Raw genomic sequence first — 14,188 nt, 5'->3', positions numbered from 1 at the left:
GAAACAGTGAAAACACACGATGCTTCCCCTGGGTTTTATTCTCATACTCTGTCTCTCTGTGATAAATATATTTTTGCCCTGCTATGATTGCTTTGCTCAGCTTTGCCACTTCGGACCTGGCTCCATGGCCTCTTCCCATTGCTATTCCTGCGTCTTCTTCCACACAGCGTTCTCTGCCAGCGGCTCCAGCACTGCCCACCATGTTTCCCCCCGATTCAGCATTCCTGAAGGAGCCCTGAAGGAGACCTCTTAGCGACTGGCCTTGGCGCGGTGTAATGGCGGCCGCTTGTGGCTGGTAGAGTGTTGGCCAACACGTAGGTCTGGGACGTGTGGGCCAACACGTAGGTCTGGGGTGCGTAGGCCAACACGTAGGTCTGAGGTGCGTAGGCCAACACGTAGGTCTGGGATGTGTAGGCCAACGCGTAGGTCTGGGATGTGTAGGCCAACGCGTAGGTCTGGGATGTGTAGGCCAACGCGTAGGTCTGGGATGTGTAGGCCAACGCGTAGGTCTGGGATGTGTAGGCCAACGCGTAGGTCTGGGATGTGTAGGCCAACGCGTAGGTCTGGGATGTGTAGGCCAACACGTAGGTCTGGGGTGCGTAGGCCAACACGTAGGTCTGGGGTGCGTAGGCCAACGCGTAGGTCTGGGATGTGTAGGCCAACGCGTAGGTCTGGGATGTGTAGGCCAACGCGTAGGTCTGGGATGTGTAGGCCAACGCGTAGGTCTGGGATGTGTAGGCCAACGCGTAGGTCTGGGATGTGTAGGCCAACGCGTAGGTCTGGGATGTGTAGGCCAACGCGTAGGTCTGGGACGTGTAGGCCAACGTGTAGGTCTGGGACGTGTAGGTGGGTGCATCGTTCTTCATTTGACCCAGCATGTGCCAGGAGACAAAAAAAATCCCTCTGCTCTAGCCTCAAGTTTCCCCCTCTGGAGCAATGATTCATCTCCTCTCCCGGAGGAAAAAAATATCGATGTTCCACAGCTGAGCCTACGACCTGAAAACCCACGAACATCTCTGAAGGCTTGGGCATGGAAATCCCAAATATCCAGCACCATCCACGTTCTCTAGATAGTCCAGGGATACTGCAGCGGGGTCAGCCAGGATTTACAAGCACCTCCTTGCGCACCCAGGGAAACACGTTGTCAGCGAGTTCCCTCTTAATTTGCATTCTTCCAATCTAATCAAACCTTTGTAAACAGCAGCTCTCTGAAAATAATAATCAACAGCAAGAGACACATTGGCAGGCTAAGGGAAGGTGAATTAAAATGCTTTTCTTTCTCCTATGCTAATCTTTTGGCTAATTATGTTTTATTAATATTATGATGCAGGCGCTCCCGTTCTTGTTTTCACTCATCTCGTCCGTAGTTAAAATCAAATTGCAAATGAATGAGCTATATATTTGGCTTAATCACTTAAGCCTCTGACTTTCATCATTTTCATAAGCAACCCCTGCAGTCGTACCAGGACTGGGTGCGTGTCTTTCTCCCCCCACCCCCCGTTTCTGAAGTGTTCTTGCTTGATTATTCTATGGGTGACATTGACATTTTGTTATGATAAATTGGCTGAGTCATTATCATCAGGAGATGGTTGGGTTTTCTTTTATTTATAATAAGGTGCTTTTCATTCCAGAATAGGGGGAAGGGGGAGGGGGGGGGGGGGGGGCGACCCCTTTTTGTTTTAAACAGTCTGATATTGCAGCTTTTATGTCAGAATTTCCATAGAATAGTACTATATTCTTCCCTTTTGATTTTTGGGGGATGCTTTGAAAAGCCTAATCAAAAAGAAATTGGAGTCTTGAAGTTGGTTGTCCTCTGTAGATGAGCAAGCCTTTGAAGTCGAGTGGTTGGCAATCCTGGCTGTTCCAGACGGATGAAGACCTGGAGCAGCTCCTTGGGTTGATGGGAGGGGTTGGCCAGAGCTGGGCAGGATGGTACCCCACACCTACGTTATTTAGCGTCTAAGCCCTTGTCTTGGTTCGGGGCAGGGTGAGCGGTGCCCATCACCTTGCAGGGTACCGCTGTGGCTGGGGAAGGATACGGTTTCGTTTCTTTCTGCCTTATTGTTCAGGTGCAGCAATGGAGCGGGGGGAGGAAAAAATGGTAAAAGACATATAAATTTATGTCACGCTGAATTTAGAAGCTTTTGCTCAAGATCTGTTTTAATAGAAGTGCCAAATTCTATCAGCTGAGTTTATTTCAGGTGGCTCTTGCAGATCCTCCCGCTGGCTCGTCCATCTGTTGGTGCTGATGTTTTTTATTTTCTGGGTCATTCTTTTTTTTTTTTTTTTTAATGGCTAAATGAGGATACCCTTCACTGCTACGGACAATTTTGAAAATACTGCTGGCGTTTTGTAGCTTATCAAAGAAACATCAGCCCGTGAGTTTTTTTCTTTCCCAGAAGAAGCAAAATAATGCCTTGAGAAGAGAAAATATTTCTTGGCTGACAGAAACTATTTAAATACATAATTATCACTGGGAGGGAGTCATTAAGATGATGCTCTTTTTTTTACTCTGATGAATGTATTGAATTATTAGTTGCATCGGAACTGCTTATAGATCTAGCTTCAAGACAGATAATGCAATTAACACTCAAGCCTAAAGGGCTGGGTTCTGATCCGGCAGCTCCTCACAACGGATGCAAATCCATTTTTCTCCCGACGGCTGTCCCAGGTCAGCACGAGGCTCTGAGGGTGCTCTCGGTATTAGGGGGTGAGATTCAGGTTTGGGTGCAGGGTCAGTTCGAGCCCTGCGTGTGCTTAACAAGCGGCTGGGGGCTGGAGAAGGAATGCCAGCTCCTTGGAGAACATGGCTTTTGGGGCGAAGGGGAGCAGGGAGCACGGAGCCCTCCCACGAAGGACTCGCTCTTCACCCGGATGGCAGGGAGGAGGAGAGCATCCTCGCTGCCGGGCGCTCCGCCGGGCTGGCGTCCTCTTCCATTGCACAGATCTGGCGTTTGCTGGAGACTCAAGGAGACGGGCCAGCTGCCGAGAACGGAGCCACTCTGCAAGGCTTGTTCATGGCCAAGGAGCAAATATTCACATGAACGTAGAAGGAAAAGGACTGACGGTAAGGAAGTGCCACGGCCAGGGCCATGCTGCACCGCGGCGCGGGGAACCCGGTCCTCACCCGGTGCCCACCGATACGGTCGGCAGGTTGCACGAGTTGACCCTGGAGTATTTTTGTGCAAACAAATGGCTTTATTCATCCTTTCCCGCTGCGTGTTTTTCTTTATCTTATCCAGAGATATGTGGTTTTTTGGCTTTTAGATCCAGCTTTTATCTAATCACAAGAGTGCTCGGGTTTTTATCTACACTGAGCTGCGGTCACAGAAGGATAGAGAACAGCCACTAACAAAGTTAGAGAGACGGGGGCTCAAAGAGATATTTAATGGAATTGTGCTCCAGAAAGTGCCCCAGAGAAGGTGTCTATTGCAATAAATGCCTGATATTCTTGATTAAATTGCATCCATTGATGGAATGCAGCGTGCGTGTCTTGCCAGAGAACTTTGCGAGGTGTTTTTTTTTTCTCCTGCTATGCACAATATATTTGCTTTCAAAGATGCAAATATTTTCAAGAGGAGCAATTGAATATGCAGCCTGTCACACCGGTCTAGGGACATTCTCGGGCTGAACACTGTGATCTATAGCGTAACATGTTGGAACTGGGAACCTGTTCCTGTTACTCATTAATCTTGAAGTGCCGAGGAGAGATGCCCTATGTAGTGTGACAGAGTGCATCAGGCAGGTGCAGGTAAAGAGCAGTAATTAGAGTTGCCCCCAGCTCTCCAGCCACCCCCCCCCCCCAGCACTTCCCTGCACACACCAGCTCCCCCCGAGCGTTTCCCCCCCCCCATCCCGCCGCTGACAGACCAAGTGACCCAGTCATTTGGCTCGGCGACATCTCTGATCATTTCTTAAATCAAGCCACACGTGCAGTTCCAGTAGCAGTTGAGCGCGTGTGGGAAAAAGATTTTAGGAAAAAAAGACGGTCAAGGGGGCTGCAATGTGTTTTTCAACCAACCTTTAAGCAAGCAGGTTACAATACTCATCTTAATTGCAATTATTCTTAATTGGAGAATTCTTCTTTGGTTTATAGATAGCAAGAGTGAGTCATTCCCAGCCCAGAAATGACTACCGGCTGTAAAATAGTTGATGGATGTCCAGGGCCAGCGTGAGATGATTTGGTCTCAGTCCAGTTCCCAGTAGACGTGTAGCCACGTTACAAAAATAGGACGTTATTAACCGGCCGTTGGATCGATGGAGTCAGAGCAAGGACTCAGCAGGGGTGCTGAGCACCTCCGCGTGCAGGGTGCAGCTCGGGCACCCCTGCGTGACTCCGGCTGGGTCACCTCTGCTTTCCCCATCCATAAAATACGGACTGCTGCTCTTTCGGGCAGAGATGATCGTCCAAAGGTTGAGATGCACGCTCGACACGGAGGAAGCTGTGAAAACAGAAGCATGGAACCATGGAATTGTTTCGGTTGGAAAAGAGCTTTGAGACCATTGAGTCCAACCATTAACCCAGCACCGCCGAGCCCACCACTAGCCCACTGCTAGCCCACTGCTAGCCCACCGCGTCAAAGTGGGTTTTAAACACCTCCGGGGATGGTGGCTCCACCACCTCCCTAGCAGCCTGCCCCAGTGCTGCAATTAGCTCCTTATTTCTCATTACTGCAATAACCGCGCTTTTGGTCACTAAATGGGCAACATCCACGTCCTTGGTCACGCCGTCGCTTTACAGCGCTGTAGAAACCCGAAGGAACACCTTCCCTGAGATACACCCGGTGCTTTCTTACTTTCTGGCTGTGCTTGAGAGTGTTGGAGCAGGGCTGGTAAAGGTGGATGTCAGCAGTCTTTTTCCCTGAATTCGGAATTCCAGGATTTCTGAAATCCAGGTGAGCGCTGGAAGATCAGGCAGCCGGAGCGGCGGCCAGGAAGCCGTGCGGAGGAGCTCCCACAGGCGCCCTGGTTGCGTGTTGCTCGGCGTTGGCAGTTTGACACGCTGACATTTGGAGAGACCGAGCATCTCCTTTGCAAAGCCCGGACAGTGACCATCAATTGTGCCGCTGGGAATCATCTTCCACCGTTGTTGCATGAACACCCACTCTGAATTAAAAGAAAGAACTCTAGTGCTGAGCAGCCAAAAAGGGCTCACGTCTTCTTCTGAGGACACATGTTCTTCTCTGTAGGCGCGTCGCCAAAACATGGGGGCAACTGTCTTATTTTTGTCCCTTCGGTTCCGGCCGGCGTGGCGCGGTTCAGGGGTTGAAAGCCTGGTCGCTCGCCGTTACAGCTCCACGAGTTCCCCTTCAACTTTAGCAAAGCCACCTAGGGAAAGCGGAGATAAAAATAAAAACCCGGTGAGAAGAAAGGTCACCAGGAGAGACGGGGATCGGGGATGAAGAGCCTCCAGAGAAAAGAATCGGGAGCGGCTCTCCAGGTGTCGGAGGGGGGAGGAGGGAGCTTTGTGCCCACAGCCTCCGCTAATTAGCTGCCTGAAACGAAGCGGTGCTGCTTGGGAGCGTTTGCTCTTCTGCTTTCAGATCGAAGGGCGACCTGCAGCAGCGGCGTTGACGGGACAGCGTGACAGCAGCAGAGGATACGTGACGAAACATCTGTTTGTGCAGAACCCGCTGGAAAAGCCATAAGCTGCGGGAAAGGGGTAGAGGAGCGTGATGTTGCTGATTGGATTTGCTTACATCGTTATCGATTTTCCATTGTATTGGGAAGTGCCAGATGGTTTTGCTTTTCATTTCCTTTTTTATCTGGCTTAGATAATAAGGAAAAGTCTGTGAGGGATGGGAGGAGAACGAATTACCAGCCCAGATCATATCGGGGTCTTGGCTCATGGGTTCTGGCCACTGCCAGGCATGGAGGAGGAAGGTGGGCTGGGAGGAACTGGGCCAGCACGGGATGAAGCAGCCCCCTCGTCATAGCTTCATCCCTCTTCCTTCATGGCAAGGGAGGACTTCGGGGCCAAAATCACGAGGGTCTGCATCCCACGGAGCGGAGTCAAGAACCACAGTGGTACCCCAGGCCACCTTTATCTTTTCCCCACGTATCCAAGAACCAGAGTTTGGGTTTAGGTGTGGCAGTACGGACTGTTGGGGAACTTTTTTGGTAGAGGAGAAGGTCTAACGTGCCGAACGAAAAAGTCAAAACGCCATCCTGAGGTGGAAACCTGGATCTGAAACCTCTGTGGTGGATGCACCTCCGCGTTCTGCGTCTACAGTGGGCTGAGCCCAAAACACCTGTAGCTCCTCTGTGACACCTCTTGACTCCGTGAAGCTCCATCAAAGCCCAACTGGGGCTGCCCGGAGCCCTTGTTGGCCTCAGACAGGTCCCTACTTGTGCGGAGCCCGACCCTTCCCAAGGGGGCACATCCCAACTGGAGTCCTACCTCGGCCACCCAGGACCTGGATCCTCCCCCTGGATCTCCGGGCAATAGCTGCCAGCCTGTTCCCTTGTCTGTTTACTCTTTTCTTGTCTCTTAGGTTCATGAATATTTATGTGAAGCTCCAAAATAGCCAAGAGCACTTTAATCAGAGGACTATCTGCTGCCTAATCAGGGATAATACTAATCAGGATGTTCAGAGCACGCTTTAATACTTACCGTGGGAGGGGAAAGTTGACTCCCAACTCCAGAACAGTTTGGCGATGATGCGTCTTTTGCGTTTGCCCCAGCTACCAGAAGAGAAAAACCGAGATTTACTGTTTACATCTGGTGGTTTAAAGCTTCGCGGCAGGAGCAACGACTGCTGGATGTGCCACGGGAGCTGGCGGCGTCACGAGGAAACGATGCCAACAGCGTGATGCTGATTTAGATCCAGCATCCCTCGTGTTCCCAGCCATAGGGATCTCGCTTTCTGAGCCCATCTCTCAAAACCCCATCTTTCGGCTGGTCACGTGGCCGGGGTTGAATACATGCTCTAGCTTGCCGGAGGAAGATTTTAATGCAGAAAAGCTGGTGTGCTCCTTCTGTGCAAGTTTTAGGTGGGTTTGGTTGGGGTTTTTTTTTTTCTAAATTATTAGCTTCGCAATCTCAATAACTAGGATTTTCCGACAGAGATTGTATTCAAAAGGGAGGAAAGAAAGCTCTGATATAAATAAAGGGAAAACTTTTTAAGGTTTAGCAAACTTAAAATTAGAGCTCGTGAGGGTTTTAGACCTGCCAGGTAATATTGTACAGCTCTTTAACATGGTGCCCTTTCTGGAGTTGAGATATATATTTTTTTTATTATTATTCTCACTCAGACACAGTTTTGCAGAAAATCCTTTTACATGATTCACATGAAAGTCTTCGCTTCCTGAAGCCTCCTCAGATATAAATGACAAAAGCTCACATTATCTGCCCATTTTTCAATTGCATCTTTATGGGATAAGGAACCACAATGCTACTGGCTTATATCTTTAATGCAGATTTGCCACTAAGGTTTTTATTTTTAAAGCCTTCATCTTTAGAAATAGGGGGATTAAAATATAAATAAATAATCTCTTGGGTCACAATCCTGCTTCAAATGAAGCCGAAGGGAGCAGCGTTAGGCGGTAATTCCTGCCTTGTTAGCGCGCGTCTCGGCGTGCTGGATGTCTTTCTTCCCTTTCCCGTGGATAACGAGTGGCCGGGGGCCTGATCCCACGGGTCGCGCCGCCGGGGCTCTGAGGCAGGCGTGGGGTGGGCAGGGTGCTGAGCCGTAGGAGGGTGCTTGGTTTACAACTGGCGGTGAGGCCGGATGGTTGAACGGGTGGTTGCTCCGGTTCGGTGCCCGAATCTGGTTTGGTGTCGGTGTAAATGCGGTGCTGCCCGTGGCCGTCGAGCATCGCTTCGCCGGGGGAGGCAGACTGCGGGAGGAAGGCTTTTCCCCACGGTCTGCAGCGAGCAGAGCCGAGGGCTCCTGGGTCACCATGCCCGGGTGCCCTGCAGCCCATTCCTCTCCAATTCAGCTAGTGGCAAGGTTAATATAGGGCAAAATATTATAAATCATCAAAATCAGAAGTCTTGCTGTGGCTCCGGCAGCCCAGCCCCCCGTCAGCCACAGCACATAGCTGGTCTAGAGCTTGCAGGGGGCAGGTGGGCCCTATAAAAACCCAAAAAATCTGAGCTGGCTACCGGCGCTGCTCCTCTTGGATAATTATCCCATCCTCTCTCCCGCTTTAATACTGCCGCAGTGGTATGAGCAAATCCAGAGTCACAGTGGTGGTTGCAGCCCTGATGAGCTGATGGTTTATAGCCCTACCACAAAGGGATTCTTTTTTTCTGTTGTTTTAATCGCTAGCACAAAATAATTACATCCCTCCCTTTTTTTTTCCCCCCCCTGCCTGTGAAGCAACAAAATGACAAAACAGCAAAACGAAAATTTGTGTGATTGTCTTCACGGCGCAAGCAAAATGGGGTTGGCAAAATAAAATAAAGGAATCAATCACTTCCCGTACACAAAGGCTAGTTGTAAGTAATTCTTGAAGGAGGAGATGGTTTAGGATCAGGGAAGCGGCTGTAATGAAAACGCGGGAAGAAAACAGGGATTCGTTCAGAAAACTAAGCACCTCATTAAAAACCAATCCCTTTTCTCCTTAATCAGATGGTGTATTGATTATCATACTTCAGCAGATCTCCTTCTGGTGGAGGGGAGGGAGGGAGGCCCACGCCGTGTCGTAGCTACTAAAGCATCTCCCCATCTGGAGGCGGAACCCCGTGCTCAGGAGTTCGGAGGAGGAGGATGGGTACCGGCCACCACGGCAGCTGGCGGGGAAGGTTGGTTACACGAGGATTTGGCGGTGCCAGATTCCTGGTTGCCATCCTGACCCTCAAGGATGGGTTCCCAGCCACCCGGCGCTGCTCACTCTCCAGCACCAGGGCTCTCCCAGGAAAACGCGGCATCCTTCTGTCCTTGCTGAGCGTGTGGCGTGACATTTGTAAGCGAAAACAGGGGAACCAGCAGCGGCAGGAGGATGGTTTATTATCCGGATGCCATTCCTGGTGGCCACCACGCCTCAGTTTCCAAGCAGGCAGCTCCATGCTCATCAATTATTTTTCTCCTCTAACCCAGCAGGTATGAGCAGAGGCTTCAGAGTTCATTAGCAACATCACGCTCCTCCTTTTTTTACTGGAAAAGCCTCTGAGTGTAACCTCGGTGTGATTCCAGATTATGGTGTGTACGTCCACACCTGAGATCGACCTGAAATTGTGCTTCTGAATGTACGGAGTCATGGAATCGTTGAGGTTGGGAAGGACCTTTAAGACCATCGAGTCCCACCGTTAGCCCAGCGCTGCCACGGCCACCACTAACCCACGTCCCCAGGCGCCACATCGACACGGCTTTCGGACACCTCCAGGGTGGTGACTCCACCACGTCCCTGGGCAGCCCGTCCCGGTGCCGGACAACCCTGTGGGGCAGGAATTGTTCCCGACATCCAGCCTGAACCTCCCCTGGCACAACCTGGGGCCGCCTCCTCATCCTTCCACTTGTAACCTGGGAGCAGAGACCGACCCCCCCCTGCCTCCACCCCCCTTTCAGGGAGCTGTAGGGAGCGAGAAGGTCCCCCCTGAGCCCCCTTTTCCCCAGGCTGACCCCCCCCAGCCGCCCCCCATCAGGCTGGTGCTCCAGCCCCTGCCCCAGCGCCGCTGCCCGGCTCTGGCTGCGCTCCAGCACCTCCGTGTCTTGGTGCGGAGCCCAAACCTGAACCCAGGATTCGAGGGGTGGCCACACCAGTGCCAGGTACTGGGGGATGGTCACTGCCCCGGTCCTGCTGGCCACGCTATTGCTGACGCAGCCAGGATGCTGCTGGCCACCTGGGCCACCTTGGCCACCTGGGTTCGTGTCCCGCTGGCCATCAGCCAGCACCCCCAGGTCCTTCCCCTCCGGGCAGGGGGTCGCTGTGAGCTGTATATAGGGGGGAGCCTCAATAGGGGACCATCCAGGCGGCCACCCCTCCTCCTGTCCTGGCGCCAGGCAAGGCGACATGTGCGGCGTGAGCGATTGCGCTGCTCTTGTGCGTAGCAGGCGCGTTCTTGGCTTGCATTTACCGTTCATCAGTAATTACAGCTGACAAGAGCTCCCAGTAATGCTCAGTCCTCTCGAAAACCCTTTTCTCATTTCCCCGTCCGCTGTCAGCTGCTGGAGACTGGACAAACCGGCGGAGCGGATGGCGTAACCTGCTACCGATCTGCACGCACGGATCTAATCCAGAATAATCTCAAACTGCCTTTACACTGGGGAGCGTGTTATTCGGATGCAGTTGCCTCGCTGAAAACCACGCTGGCAAAGCCGCTCCGGTGCCACCCGGTCCCTATCCTGCGCGGGGCTGAGCCGGGGATCGCCAGCCGACAGCATCACCAGCCGACAGCATCACCAGCTGACAGCATCACCAGCCGACAGCATCACCTGCAGCGTGTTTCTGGTACCAGGGCAAGGGCAGGCGCAGCTCCCCGCTGCCCTGCCTGAGAAGCGATGGCAGGCACTGATTTTCATAAGGCACAGGTGCTAATTACTGGGAAACAGTTTCCTGAGAGATACCAGTCCCCCGGGGGATGTGTTGGGGGAGGCATTACTTTCCATCTAATCTGTTAAATTTAGACACTAGGCTGGCTGCCACCTGGGAGACCCCTGTGATTACTGCCTTGTGCAAGCACGCTAATTTCCACTGCTACCTTGTCTCCGCTCTCCTCCCACTGCATTTTCTCCATTTATATGTCAGCTGCACGCTACCAAAATTGTAATTTATTTATTTTTTTAGTTTAATACCCCACGAACACCCAGGGAGCCCTGGCCAAGATGGGATTTTTGCTCTGACGAGCTGCACTGAAGACAAAGCCTCTTATCTGCCCAGGACATGCAAATAGGCAGCCAGGTAGGAAAGAACAATAAAAACCAGCTTAGTGTCTCGGTCTTACAGCTCTGAAAATAGTGCCAGGTGTGCCGGGCTGTGCGTGCGGCGAGGTGCTGTGTGTGCAGCGAGGTGCTGTGCGTGCGGCGAGGTGCTGTGTGTGCAGCGAGGTGCTGTGTGTGCAGCGAGGTGCTGTGTGTGCAGCGAGGTGCTGTGTGTGCAGCGAGGTGCTGTGTGTGCAGCGAGGTGCTGTGCCCGCAGCCGGCGCTGCTCCGTGGGCGGCGTGCCGGCAGCACCCAGCAAAGAAGGATGCTTCGTGTGGCATCTCACTCGCAGACCTGAGTCATCTCCAGGCTTCTTGCTCTTGGCTTAAAAAGGATGATAAAATCAAACAAATAAAAATAAAAAGCGACTGTCCAGTTCGTCTTCCTAAACATGACACCAAGGTGCAGAAGGTTTGTACGGTTCTTGGTTTTACCGTGTCGCAAGTACTTGAAAGAAGCATCGGTGAGCAGAACTTTGTATGAAGAAGAAAATCGGTGTTAAAGAGCCTTATTTTTAAGTCAGAGGTGTGGTCAGGGCCACGTTCAGCGCCGGCCGAGCGGCGTACAACGGCTGCCACAGCACCCTGGGGACAAGAGGCAGCACCCTGAGGGCAGGAGGCAGCACCCTGAGGACAGGAGGAGGCAGCACCCCGAGGGCAGGAGGAGGCAGCACCCCGAGGACAGGAGGAGGCAGCACCCCGAGGACAGGAGGCAGCACCCCGAGGGCAGGAGGCAGCACCCCGAGGGCAGGAGGAGGCAGCACCCCGAGGGCAGGAGGAGGCAGCACCCCGAGGGCAGGAGGAGGCAGCACCCCGAGGACAGGAGGCAGCACCCCGAGGGCAGGAGGCAGCACCCCGAGGGCAGGAGGAGGCAGCACCCCGAGGACAGGAGGAGGCAGCACCCCGAGGGCAGGAGGAGGCAGCACCCCGAGGACAGGAGGAGGCAGCACCCCGAGGGCAGGAGGAGGCAGCACCCCGAGGACAGGAGGAGGCAGCACCCCGAGGGCAGGAGGAGGCAGCACCCCGAGGACAGGAGGCAGCACCCCGAGGGCAGGAGGAGGCAGCACCCCGAGGGCAGGAGGAGGCAGCACCCCGAGGGCAGGAGGAGGCAGCACCCCGAGGACAGGAGGAGGCAGCACCCCGAGGGCAGGAGGAGGCAGCACCCCGAGGGCAGGAGGAGGCAGCACCCCGAGGGCAGGAGGAGGCAGCACCCCGAGGACAGGAGGCAGCACCCCGAGGGCAGGAGGAGGCAGCACCCCGAGGGCAGGAGGCAGCACCCCGAGGACAGGAGGCAGCACCCCGAGGACAGGAGGCAGCCACGGCGGAGGAGGTGGCCCCAGGACCCGCCGCTGGAGGAGCAGTGCCCTTCCCAGTCACCCAGGGCTCAAGAGACACCTCACCATGGCCGAGCCTCCGCAAAGCTTGCGACATCCTCGGGGACCCCCCCCCAGTCGCCGTGACATCCCTCATCTGCCATCGCCCTCCTGCGCCGGCGCATACCCTCCCCACGCGCTCTCCCACCCAGGGTGTCTCCCCCCGCGGCGGTACGTATACCCTATACGTGCTGTGCGGCACCGTATAGCCCAGCCGGGGCTCCCGCGGCTCCACCCCGTCTCTGGCCGTGCCGTTGATCCCCGTGGCCCTGGGGACGGATGCCAAGCCGTCACCACGCCTTTGACTTCTCCCTTCCTAGCTCCTTGCTCTTTTTGGTTTAATGCGGGCCTTTCCACGTTACTTTAACAAAGTTTTATGTGTTTTAATTTTCTTTTATTACTTTGTAGCCGATTTCCAACTGCTTCACAAGACAAGTCAATGAGACAGAGCTCCTAATAAACCTGCATTCATCAATGCCTTGTTTTACTCCCTTTCATCTCTAACTACTCTCCAATCACTTGGACAACTGATGCTTCTGAGCTTGCAATTAGATCCATGCTTTCTGCTCGTGATGAAGGAAGATTAATTAAATCAGTGCTTTTCAAGACCAGAACAAGTGCAGGAGCATTTTTGGCAATTTTCTCCTTCCTTTAAACCTGTAGCCTATTAATTTAAGACACCTGGCATAAAATGAACGTTTTGCCCTGATAGAAAACAATAAACTGAGATTTATACACTGGAGCCTTACGGAAAGGCTTCTTTTTCCTTCCCAAAATGCAAATGATGGAATAAAACAACAGGAGATCAGGGGAAAAGTTTCTAACTTCCCATCCGAAGAAGAAGACAGACTTGTGCAGCGAGGCTTTCCATTTTTCCCTGCCCCTGGGAGAGGGAGGGAGGGTGACACGGCGGTGACCAGCAGCAGTATTTCTCTCATGGAGCGTTCAGGACGCTCTGTCATCTGAAAACTCCCCGTTACGCCAGGGCTGTGTGTGTCCACATGCATTTTAAGAGCAGATCTCGGAGAGGCTACAGCCTAAGTGGACACGGCAAAATGGATAGGAGAAAGAAATCAGCGTGATCCCTACAGTATAGAAGAAGGATGGAGGTGCATCAAGGTTTTAGATACAGAGAATGGAGGACCTGGCCAAGTGATGGAAGGGCAGCAGCGGAGCAGGATCCCGGCGCTCTCCACACCTTCGATTTCCCTTCGCGAGGGCGATGGGCAGCTCGGCATCGAGCCGTAAGAGCTGCTGCATCCCCTGGGATGAGCTCCTGGGAGCGCCGGCTCTTCCCGCAGGGTCTCGCCCATCAGCCCTCGATGCAGATTCCAACCCACCACAGGCTCCGCTGCCACCACCGCAGGTAACACCGAACGCTCCCCTCTCTGACCGCTGCGGAAGGGTTTCGGGGTTGGTGTGCGCTCTGGGGACGGGGGGCGGGGGGGTTGTAAGTAACTTGGGGGGATTTGCAAGAGCGCGATTCCCTTCAGCTGAGCCTGAGAGCAGTCGGTGCCTTCTGGTGTGTCGCGCTTCTCTGCATCGCCAGGGCAGGTTTTGGAGATCAATTGATCTTTTTTGTACAGTCTATTTGCGTGAAGGAACATCAGAGATAACAAAAGACTCATTATTTCCCTACATTGGCAGTTGCTAAGAGGAAAGTTCCAGACAGCGCAATTAGCTTGTGACAGGTACGCGCCGTTTGCTAATTGAGATATATTTAAGACCCTTGTTCGGGGTTGGTTGTCCATGTCCCAGCTGCTGATCCCGTGTGGAATTCTTCGTCTCCTTCGGTCGCTGTTACAGGTTCAGTGAGTCTTTGCTGAAGCCAAAAAGAAACGTGTGACTTAAAAAATCTGGATGGGAATCATCATGCCGGGTGGGATTCATCGGGGGGGGGGCTCGGTAGATTTTCCTCTGCGTTGTTAAGTTGCCTCGATGGGAATGGTGT

At 53.2% G+C, this 14,188-nt stretch overlaps 1 long non-coding RNA gene across 1 annotated transcript in view; it reads left to right on the top strand.

Annotated features, from left to right (window-relative positions):
- LOC121099290 overlaps window positions 1-13,593 on the top strand; it is a 78,586-nt gene extending 64,993 nt beyond the window's left edge. The window contains exons 2-3 of the long non-coding RNA XR_005831442.1: window positions 10,732-10,845; window positions 12,646-13,593. This is a non-coding gene — a long non-coding RNA (uncharacterized LOC121099290). The remainder of the gene's footprint in view (window positions 1-10,731; window positions 10,846-12,645) is intronic.
- The last annotated feature ends 595 nt before the right edge of the window (window positions 13,594-14,188 follow it).

The sequence above is a fragment of the Falco naumanni genome, chromosome 19, assembly GCF_017639655.2.
Source record: "Falco naumanni isolate bFalNau1 chromosome 19, bFalNau1.pat, whole genome shotgun sequence".
NCBI classification, from domain to species: domain Eukaryota; kingdom Metazoa; phylum Chordata; class Aves; order Falconiformes; family Falconidae; genus Falco; species Falco naumanni.
The sequence above is the reverse complement of the archived record's forward strand: the minus strand, read 5'-3'. Positions and strand labels throughout refer to the sequence as shown.